Below are 10,572 nucleotides of genomic sequence, written 5' to 3'. Positions count from 1 at the left end.
TGCATACACAGTTCTGGCTATTTTCATATTAATTTATTTCACTAAGAATATAAGAGCCTGCTGGATCAGGCCAGTGCCCATCCCGTCCAGCATCCTGTTCTCACAGTGGCCAACCAGATGTCTATGAAAAGCCAGTGAGCAGGATCTGAGCGCAGCAGCACTCTCCCCTCCTGTGGCTTCCAGCAACTGGTATTTAGAAACATATTGCCTTCGACAGTAGAAGTCGGAGACCTGAAAGCTCTCCCCCATAAACATTTATTCACTTAATAAATCATAAACAAATATTTATCATGCTCTGTCACAATGGCAGACACCACGTTGCACTCCGCGGCTGCTCCTCAACAGATACTACAGAGAGAGTATTTATGTAGTTTCCCCCTTTTCTTTCTTTTTTTCAAAAATAAATCTTTCATTCAACACAAATTTACACAACAATTTACCATATTACAATTTATGCACATATTCTGCAAAAGAAAAAGAAAAGTACAACTAAAAATAGAGAAAAAGAGTGAGAATAAACAATAAAGATAAGAAAGATAATTTAAACCTCCGATTGTTCTAAAAAAACACTGAGTCTCATTTGTTATTTTTACACAGTGTCATATTATTGTATTTATGTAGGTTGGGTTGGGTTGGAGAGCTCCTTCCTTTGGCAAGAAAAGATGCTCAGGAACTGTGGTGCAAAGGCTTAGGAAGGAACTGCAATGCTATTGCCAAGTTATTGCAAAGCAAATCTGAGAAATGTTGCTCATGCATTCATATGTCAAAGGGATTAGCATCACCAATGCCTGGTAATTTAGAAAAGAAAAAGGGGAAAGGAAAGGAAAGATCCTGCTTTCCATTTCCCCCCGTCGATCACATCATGATAGTATTTCTGTTTCTGAATTGCCATGCCAGGTGTGAACTGGAATACAAAAGGCAGGATACCTGTAGGCGTGAGGTTCACTATAGTACCTAGCCAGCTTGTCATAGACTGCACAGCAATGATTATGCGGAGTGTGGCAAGAGCATTGTATATAAATTTAACCTCCAGAAAAATGGAAGGAGGAGAAAAAAGCCTCCACGAAAAGCTAAGCCAGCACATTATCTAATTCTCAATGTAAAATAATGCAGGAGTGCGGAAGATGAACATCTGATTTGTCACATCTGATACACTAATGTTTTATCCAAAAGGAAGAACACATTGTAACATGCTCGTTCATCTGCATAAACACCACCTGGCCGTTTGCAGGCACCTACACAAGTTACAGAACTTAATGGCAGCCCATTTGTAGCCATTTCACTGGTAGAAATGGAAGGCTGTTCTAGTTTTCCTTTTTTTTTTAAAAAAAAGGAACATATTTATACAACTGTGTTAATCACACATCATTCTGGCCTATGCGGTTTACCGCTGCCAATTTCCTCTTTATAATTATGGACGTTTAAAAGAATTATGAAATAAAACGAAGCTTCAATATATAAGGACACAGAGATGACAGTATCTCCAGTGCTGAAATGTCTACAGAAGCATCTGTGTATCTTAATGACAGATTATGGAATAATTATGGTATGGAAGAAACCTAGGGGAGACTGGAACGTATTAGAATATATGAGGTGAAACTCTGCATCTTTATGAAATTATTGAGTTGTTGTACCACGATCTAAATAAGAGTGAAGTAGTGTGCCTAATATTTGTTTACAAATGAAGCAGGTTTGGTGTGTGTGTGTGTGGTTTTTCTTTTTTTAAAAAACCTGACACATCCTGATTGTATGCCTCAGTAAGCATAGTTTTATGCTACATTACACACATGTATGTATCATCACATTTCCTTCTCGGACGAAAATAAAATCCAGGAACCCGAGACACTAAAATGCTTATGTACCAGTTAGGCAGGGTCAGAAAGGGATTTAAGCAAGGAAGTGTGAAATGTAAAGTACGGAGGTGTGTCTCGTACATGCCTGGTCCCTGTGCCCTGATGCGGCAGGGATGGGAAACAGAATGTGCTGAATGTCACCTTGATGTCTTAACTCTTGAGGGTGGCCTGCTTCACAGAAGCTGCCAATAGGCTTCCATTTTGCCTGTGACCTGGCTCAGATGTAGAAAAACAAAATCAGGGGTAGGGCCGGCCCTCTTTACAGCAGTGATCACGTCACTGAAAAGCTGCTTGTCTGAAATGTCCACAGTGTAATAACAAAACCATTATCCACCTCCTTGTTTTTCCAATGTCTAATATCTAATTTTATAGATACTGGTTATAATATAGAAATGACTGTGTGTGGGAAAATTATGGGGGGAAACTATGAATGTCTTTGCTTGTTACCTTATCAAGGAAAACTTACTAAAGATGATGAACCAGTGGTACTTGACACCCAACAAACTGGTGAAAATGTACAGAAAAGGGTGAAATCTATGCTGGATGTCCCATGTGTTAGTGGGAACCTTGACGCATATGTGGTGGCCATGTAAATATGGTAGAGAATACTGGGAGATGATTCATACAGAATTAAAAATGATATTTAAGATAACATTTCCCAAAAGACCTGAGGCATTTCTATTAGGGATAACAAGTGATTATATCCCAAAAAAGGCACTCGATCTCTTTATACGCGACCACCACAGCTAGAGTGGTATATGCAAAAAATTTGAAAGAAAAAGAGATACCCATGAAAGAAATTTGGCAGAATAAACGGATAGAATACACATAATTAGTAACTATCACTGCAAAATTAAGAAATAAGGATGAGTCACGGATAAGAGACAAGTGGAAGTGCTTTGAAGAGTATCTAAGAGGGTATAAGAGTCAATTTTAACTCAGCAGGAATGAACATATGAGCAGCAGATAAAGGAAGATTTGAGATGAAAATGGGTGGAATAATAGAAAATGCAGCCAACAAAAGACTACCTAAAATGCAATGGAGAGATGGACTGGGAAGTCTGAGGATAAGAGATAAATGATGACTATTGTATGATGGATATATAAGTTGTAAAAATGCATAAATAAAATGAAAAGAAATCTTTTTCTAATTTCAGACTGGCTGTAGAAGAGATGGCAAAAGATTTCCTTGTGATATGGCCACATGCTACAACTTTCCATCTTTCCCTGTGGTTAGGTACAAAGGGTGGTATAGCATAAGATTGTCAGCCTAGGGCCTGACAGTGCCAACTTCAAATGCTCAGTGAGTGATGTTGGGCCAGTCACTAGCTCTCAATCGAACCCACCTCACTGGACTGTGGTGAAGATGTAACACGGGGCAGTGCCATGTATGTTGCATTGGACTAATTGGAGAAAAGATGGGACTTTAATGTGGTTAATTTTAAGTGTGGTGAATACTTGAGTGCTACGAACTCAGGACAGGAGTAAAATGCTGTTGATGGTTCAGACACGTTTCTGGGAAATGAAACAAGCAAAAACAAACATATTGGCTAAGGTTTTTTTTTTAAAAAAAGAATTAAACTTTATTGCAAATATAACAAGAGGAAAGAGAAAACTACCTCAAATAAAACCCAGTGTGAGTTCCAATTAACAGTAAGAATAATCCATAAATCCATTAAAAAAAGGTAAGAATAACCCACTGATCCTAAGTTGAATATAAGGGCTGTCACATGGAAGAGGGAACAAGCTTGTTTTCTCCTGCTCTGGAGGGTAGGACTCGAACCAATGGCTTCAAGTTACAAGAAAGGAGATTCCAACTCAACATATGCGAAAACTTTTTGACAGTAAGAGCTGTTGAACAGTGGAACAGTCTCCCCTCAGGAGGTGGTGGACTCTCCTTCAGTTGAGGTTATTAAGCAGAGGTTGGATGGCCGTCTGTCATAGATGCTTTAGCTGAGAGTCCTGCATTGCAGGGGGCATGATTAAATGACCCTTGGGGTCCCTTCCAACTCTAAGATTCTGCGATTCTATGATTCTATAATACACATGTCCAAATAGGTTTTCAAATGACATTGACAATTATTAGATATCTGCTAAACTGTAGGGACGTGGGTGGCGCTGTGGGTTAAACCACAGAGCCTAGAGCTTGCCGATCAGAAGGTCAGCGGTTCGAATCCCCGCAACGGGGTGAGCTCCCATTGTTCAGTCTCAGCTCCTGCCGACCTAGCAGTTCGAAAGCACGTCAAAGTGCAAGTAAATAAATAGGTACCACTCCGGCGGGAAGGTAAATGCCGTTTCCGTGCGCTGCTCCGGTTCGCCAGAAGCGGCTTAGTCATGCTGGCCACATGACCCGGAAGCTGTACGCTGGCTCCCTCGGCCAATAAAGCAACATGAACGCCACAACCCCAGAGTCGTCCGCAACTGGACCTAACGGTCAGGGGTCCCTTTACCCTTTACCTTTAAACTGTAGAAAGTGCTGTGAAATCTTTAGTCCCGAGGAATGGATGGTGGCTGCTTGTCCTTCCAACCTTGAAATAACTCTCCTAGCAAGGCTATGAGTTCACAAGATCAACTTTTGTTGCCCACCTGTTAAACCTCACATCACAGGAATATAGTTTAAAAGTGTGTGATCACCCCCAAATTAGTGGCATTAATATCAATAGCTCCACTCTCAGTAGAACTTAGCTGATGCCAAAACAATCTCACACATGTTGGCAACACACACACAAACACTTCAGCCCTTTCTTTCCAACCACCCACAAAATGAAAACAATTCCCACTTGTCCTCTCTACTAGGTTGAGTTTGCATAGTTAGAATTGACATCCCTCCCCCTTTTTCCCAGATTCAAAGCAGATGGAGTATTCTTATTCTTATTATTTAGGGGGAAATGATGGCTGCTTGCCTGGTTCTCTTATGCTGGAGCCTTCAAGAGGAGCTTTCGATCAAGGCCCATGGATGGCTTGTTACATTTCTGGCAGCATAACTGGTGCCTTTTTCGGAACAAAGGGGGAAATTAGAAATCATTTGTCATAAAAGCCTTTTTTCCTACTCGGGTTCATAAGAGCCTTTGTCTTTTACTGACCCCTTTTGAAAGTTGCAGTTTCGCAAGAGGGAGGGGAGAAGAAGAACTCTTGAAAGGAGGACGCTGCCTTGTCTTTAATCTAAGGGCAGTGTAAGAGCCTAAGTAACTGTCTATAGAGCCACTTTAATCAACTTAATGCAGCTCGCTAGGTTACAGGGGAGTACAAAGAGACACTCGGATGCAAGGCCCAGAGTGGATACTTTCACAGGGCATTTGACTAGAAAAGAAATCTCTACGAGATAAGAGATCAGGACCAAGAGAAGTCAATGACATGACATACAGTGGATTGATAGTGGCTGGTATGATGCTTCTGTCTGGTGTCAGGAGAGGTGTAATGGCAAAAGCCAGCTGGTCCCTCCATTGAGCATCATTTCCTTTCCGAGGTGGCTGTGCAAAATAAGTGCACAGCGACGGACCTTTGTTTAGTTCAAAGGTTCCTTTCTTTTCTTTTAAAAAAACCCCTCTTTATTCTAAAGCCCCATTGTGAATTCACAGGGCTTAAAATATGTATCACTGTCCCTTTCATTTCATCCTTCTGGGGGAAGAAAAAAATCAAAGGCAGGGGGATGGGGAAGGGGGAAAGTTTTCATTTTTTCTTTCAACAAGCCATGTCTGTTTGAAATGGTATGGCGTTTGAACATTTGGTCTCTACCAATATTACTTTCTCAGTAGAATCTTTGTGATACCTGGGTGTGAGATAGAAGTTCAAAAAGCACACATGAGCCTGAAGTAACTTGCAGATGAGTAAAGTGTCCCTTTTTCCATTTTCTTCTACCTGCGTCATTTTGAAATGTATTTCCAGGGGTCTGAAACGAAAAGGTGCTGTGTAATTCAAAGGAGGCCCAGTTTTCTAAAACAGTAAGCTTTCTAAAAGAATGCTCTTGAATGCATAGAAAACTTTGCTGCCGAGAAGTTGGCTGCAGTTCAGCCCACAAATTATATGTGCTTAATTCATTGATTACTGTGACTTCAACATGCTAAAAACTCTGGCTTGGATCATAGCTGCTGGCTTCAGTCTTGCACATTACGGGGCTTCTTAAATATGATGAAAGTCAATTTTGGCCTATGTACACACTGTACCTTTAAATGACATTTGATGCACCCCCCCCCCAAAAAAAAGAATTCTGGGCATTCACATAGATACAGTTAACAAACCACAGTTCTCAGAATCTTCTTTGAGGAGGGAAAGTGGAATAGCTCAATAGGAAACAGGATTGCAACTTGTGTTTTCTGCAAAACATGCATTTGAACCTCTTAACTTTTAACTGGGGACTGACTGATTCTGAGGTGTACACATGCCACAATTGCCTCATTACGTAAATCATGTTCAGAATACCACAACACACACGTAACTGGCTGTAAAGTAACATAACATTATATGCTATGAGAGTGTAACAAACAGAACTACTTAGTAACAATAAGGCAGCTGATGATAAACTAGTTCTTAGGATACACCTTGTTTCTCCTGGAAATCTTGTCGCTGAAGAAACCCAATGGGCAAAACAAGGGTGTATCTTGAGAACTGGTCTTGACTATCCTTGGACTTTACGACAATAAAAGCATATAGAAGGTTAATAGTAATATGATATGTTATTTCCACCAGGAACTGTGCTTTGCAATTTTTTGATGTGACGATTACAGTTTTATTATATATAATGTTATGTTACTTTACAGCCAGATATGTGTGTGTTGTGGTGTACCACTGAGTTACAGCTCTGGCGCCTCCTCAGGCTCCATGAAAAATATGGGGTGTGAAGTAACACACATCAGGAATGCAACACTGAGCTCTTTAGGCAACTCCCCAAAGCTGTAGTGATGTCCCCCAACTTGGATAGCTTTAAAAGTGGATTAGACAAATCAACGGAGTATAAGGCTTTCAGTGACTACTAGCCATGATGGTGACAGTATGCCTCTAAATAACAGTTGCTGGGTGTCATGAGTATGAATGATACTGTTACAAAAGTCAGGTGCCCCCCCCTTTGTGAGTGGTGGCAAGAACCCATGGGGTTCTTGGCACTCAGTCAGGGTCTGTGTTCCTCTGTAGCATTGAGACATGGCGGAGACTGTCATAGCCTTAAGAACTATGGTTTATTCACCAATTTACACCTTCAGTCTGCAAGGAGGGAGTCGAGATCTTACGGCATGGTCATTTCAAGAGGGGCATATCCACCACAGCAGGGCAACCATGGAGCCAAAGGCATCTCTTGCAGCCTGCCAGCAGCCCGTCTGCCCAAGATGGATCCCAGTCTTTCCTCTTCTTCCCAGCGAACCTTGCTCAGGATTCACTTCCTATCACCTCACACCCAGTTATGCTGGCAGCCTTCCAACCCCTGTCACTGTCCACACCTTGGAGCAATGGGGGAAAAGGACAATTTGTTAAGTTGTGGGTGAACATATCAGACGACACAGCGATTCTTCAGCCAGCTCTTGTTTATTCACAGGCCAGAACAGAACTGAACTGAAGGGTTCAGCCAGCCTGCTTATATAGAGCTCCACTAGAACGCAACAGTAACCATTTTCTGTAACTATCCAATCACTGAACGTCACTTTCAATCCCTTATTTGCATATGTGGACCTGAGTGAAAACTATCTACAGTATCTCCCTGCTGGCCCAGGGTGAGAGCTTCAGTACATAACACAATTCTCTTGCATTGCCAATGGTCCTCCATGGCCTTGTCATGTTAAGAAACAGTTGGCCAGCTCATTTGGCACAGGCTAGCCCAGGAATTCCTCGGCAGTTTGTATTTCTCCCTTAACACCCCAAATAATCAAAATCCAATCATTTATTAATTTATAGGGATTAGGTGGGGGGTCCCCTCCCAAATCTATTACAATACTGTTGCACTTGGGTGTTGCTTTCAGGCTTACCACAGGCATTTGTCTAGCTGCTATGAGAACAGGATGGTGATCAGTTGGTTAAAGCATAGTGCTGAAATAATGCCAAGGTTGCAGGTTCGATCCTTGTATGGGACAGCTGCATATTCCTGCATGGCAGGGAGTTGGACTAGATGATCCACAAGGTCCTTTCCAACTCTACAACTCTGCGATTCTATAACTAGATGGGTCCTTGACCTCATCGAGCAGGGATCTTCCTATGTTCTTAACTATTTGTGCTAACTATGAGCCCTGTTGGCTAACAGTTTCTGGATCACACTATAGGCTACAGAAACTGTTTACATCATTTAGGAAGATATGTGTGCGTTGGCTCTGCTGGTTCTACATGATATACTATCTGCTGACATATGAGACGTCGTTTAAATTCGATCTTGTATCCACTTGGTTAAGTTTAAAGCATAATCTCTGTGACTGACAGTCTTCATGGAGGGGGGGGGATAAACCCCCCGCAGAACAGCCCAGCTTTACCATGAAGAGAGAAGCATGAGATAAGAGAGCAAAAATGTGGGTGACGCTTCCTAAAGATTTGCGCATCATTCTGAGATGTGAATCAAAAACAATTGTGACAGGTGAATGAAAAGGGGGAAAAATTAAGATATCGCTACAAACAAAAGCAGCATTAATAATTCAGGTAAATAAACTTCGCAGTGCAGAAATAAAGCGGGCTGTCAAGGTGATGGAGACTCCTTCCTCAAGTACACTTAGGCAACAGAAGAATGCAGAGAGGTTTAATGTTGTACCTTTGTCAACAAGGGCTTTTTATTTCCCTAATTTCACTTCACTGGTTACGTTCCCCACCCCCAACCGCACCTGGCTTCCTTAGTTTACTGTGGTTCATAACCCAGCCCCAGTAAAATGAGTTTGATTTCCACTGCAGTAAATAAACTTCACTGCAATGTTAAGATGCTAACTGTGGGCTTATTACAATGCAAATTTCCCTCTTTTTATCTGTAATATGCTACCGTCTATCTATATTTAATGTGCACACAACTAACCCTTCTTTGCTATAGCCATCTTACCTCATCAAGCAAAGCCCTCAGATTTTCACATTCCTAAAAACGCACCTTAAAAATGAAACATTGCATTAGCATTTTTTGTATCTCGTGCTCTTAATAATTTGAGCAGAGTTGGTAGGGCGCAGTAAAAGTGTTTAGATGGTGTACTTAGAGCGGTATAAGGGCATTTGGATCATGAGGCCTACATGGACTTAAGTGGTCAATCCTACCTGGGATCTATGTTAGAAAAGCTGTCTCGAAAGGTTGGACTTTTCAAGGCTGGTGTTATGTCCTTCATTCTTTCAACTGTTGATATTTCCCATCATGACTTAGGGGGAAGCGATTGTCTCACAGTTTTCCAAAAGCCTCTGCGTTGCTTCGTCCTGTGAATCAGGAGCTTGTTAGAGACCTCTCTGTTTCAACAAATAAACTGCCATTGCCATTTTTATTTCAACCTAGGAAGAACGGTCTGATCCCAAACTGCCAATGGTTAATAAGAAACCCTCTGACCTTGCAGCTGGCAGCCTCCTTTCCTCCTTACAGCTGAAAATTTATAGAGGGTTATTCTTCCAGCTAGATTACATTCCAAATTGTCTCAGTCTCCTTCATATTCCTTTGAAAATAAAAGAGTGGGGTGGTTTCGCTCTATATTCCAACACAGTCCTTTTAAAGGAAGAAACTTCCCCTCCTCTCTCTCTCTCTCTCTCTCTCTCTCTCTCTCTCTCTCTCTCTCCATTCCATTCCATTCCATTCCATTCCATTCCATTCCATTCCTCTCACACATGCAGTTCCAGTTTAATGTTAAATTTCATGTTATTAATCCAACCTCACTTTCTATATTATATTTTAACCTTGCATTCTGAGGAGGGTTGCCGAATCAGAAATGTAGAAGAAAACTCCCCTCTCCCCATCATCTCTGGCACCGAATGAAACCTTATCTCAATTCCAACCTTTAAATCCTTGTAGCCAAGGTGTTCCGCAGTTTGTCATCTCATCACTTCTAGCATGCACCTGTACTTTACTCCAAGTAAAGCCCAATTAGCAGGATATCCTCTGCTTCCAGGAATGGATTGGGCGGTCACAGCAGTCGTAGTGCTCCATGTAATAATAATAATAATAATAATAATAATTTTATTTATATCCCGCCCTCCCCAGCTGAAGTCGGGCTCAGGGCAGCTATGTACCCAGTGCCTTTCCCTGCCCTCGTATTCCGTAGCGAAGCGAGTGCCAGACCACAGGGCAATCAGCAAGTGAGAACCTGTTCCTCTCCCACCCAGAGAGGAATTCAAAGAATGAGTTCCGCCCATCATTCTTTGTTTATCTCCATCTGTTTCTCCCTTCAGTGTCGAGGGAGACCTCCATTCCTGGCACAGGCAGAAACAAGAAGCCTCCAGTGATATTTTTATTGTTCTCATTCTGCTGTGTATGGTTTTAAGTAGGGCTGCTATACAACTTTGTCCAGATTTTTTAGGAATATGCCAACCATAGTTTTATGAAAATTTTGCGCTAGCACAGCTTTTAGATTGATTGGTTCAGTTCTCAGTTGATTGTATTTCATTGATTTTTTTTTAATTTCCTAAGCGGGTGGTATATAAATGCCATAAATATCATAATAATAAATAAAGCAAGCTGACCACAGGCCAAGGTTAAGTCTGATGGGTTAACTCAAGGTATGATGAGTATTTGAAGTGTGGGAGAGTTTGTTCTGGGGTAATGAGGAATACTTTGAAACCATCTTGCTAGCAC

The sequence above is a fragment of the Podarcis gaigeae genome (genome assembly GCF_964106915.1).
Source record: "Podarcis gaigeae genome assembly, chromosome: 6".
NCBI classification, from domain to species: Eukaryota; Metazoa; Chordata; class Lepidosauria; order Squamata; family Lacertidae; genus Podarcis; species Podarcis gaigeae.
This window is presented reverse-complemented; position numbering follows the sequence as displayed.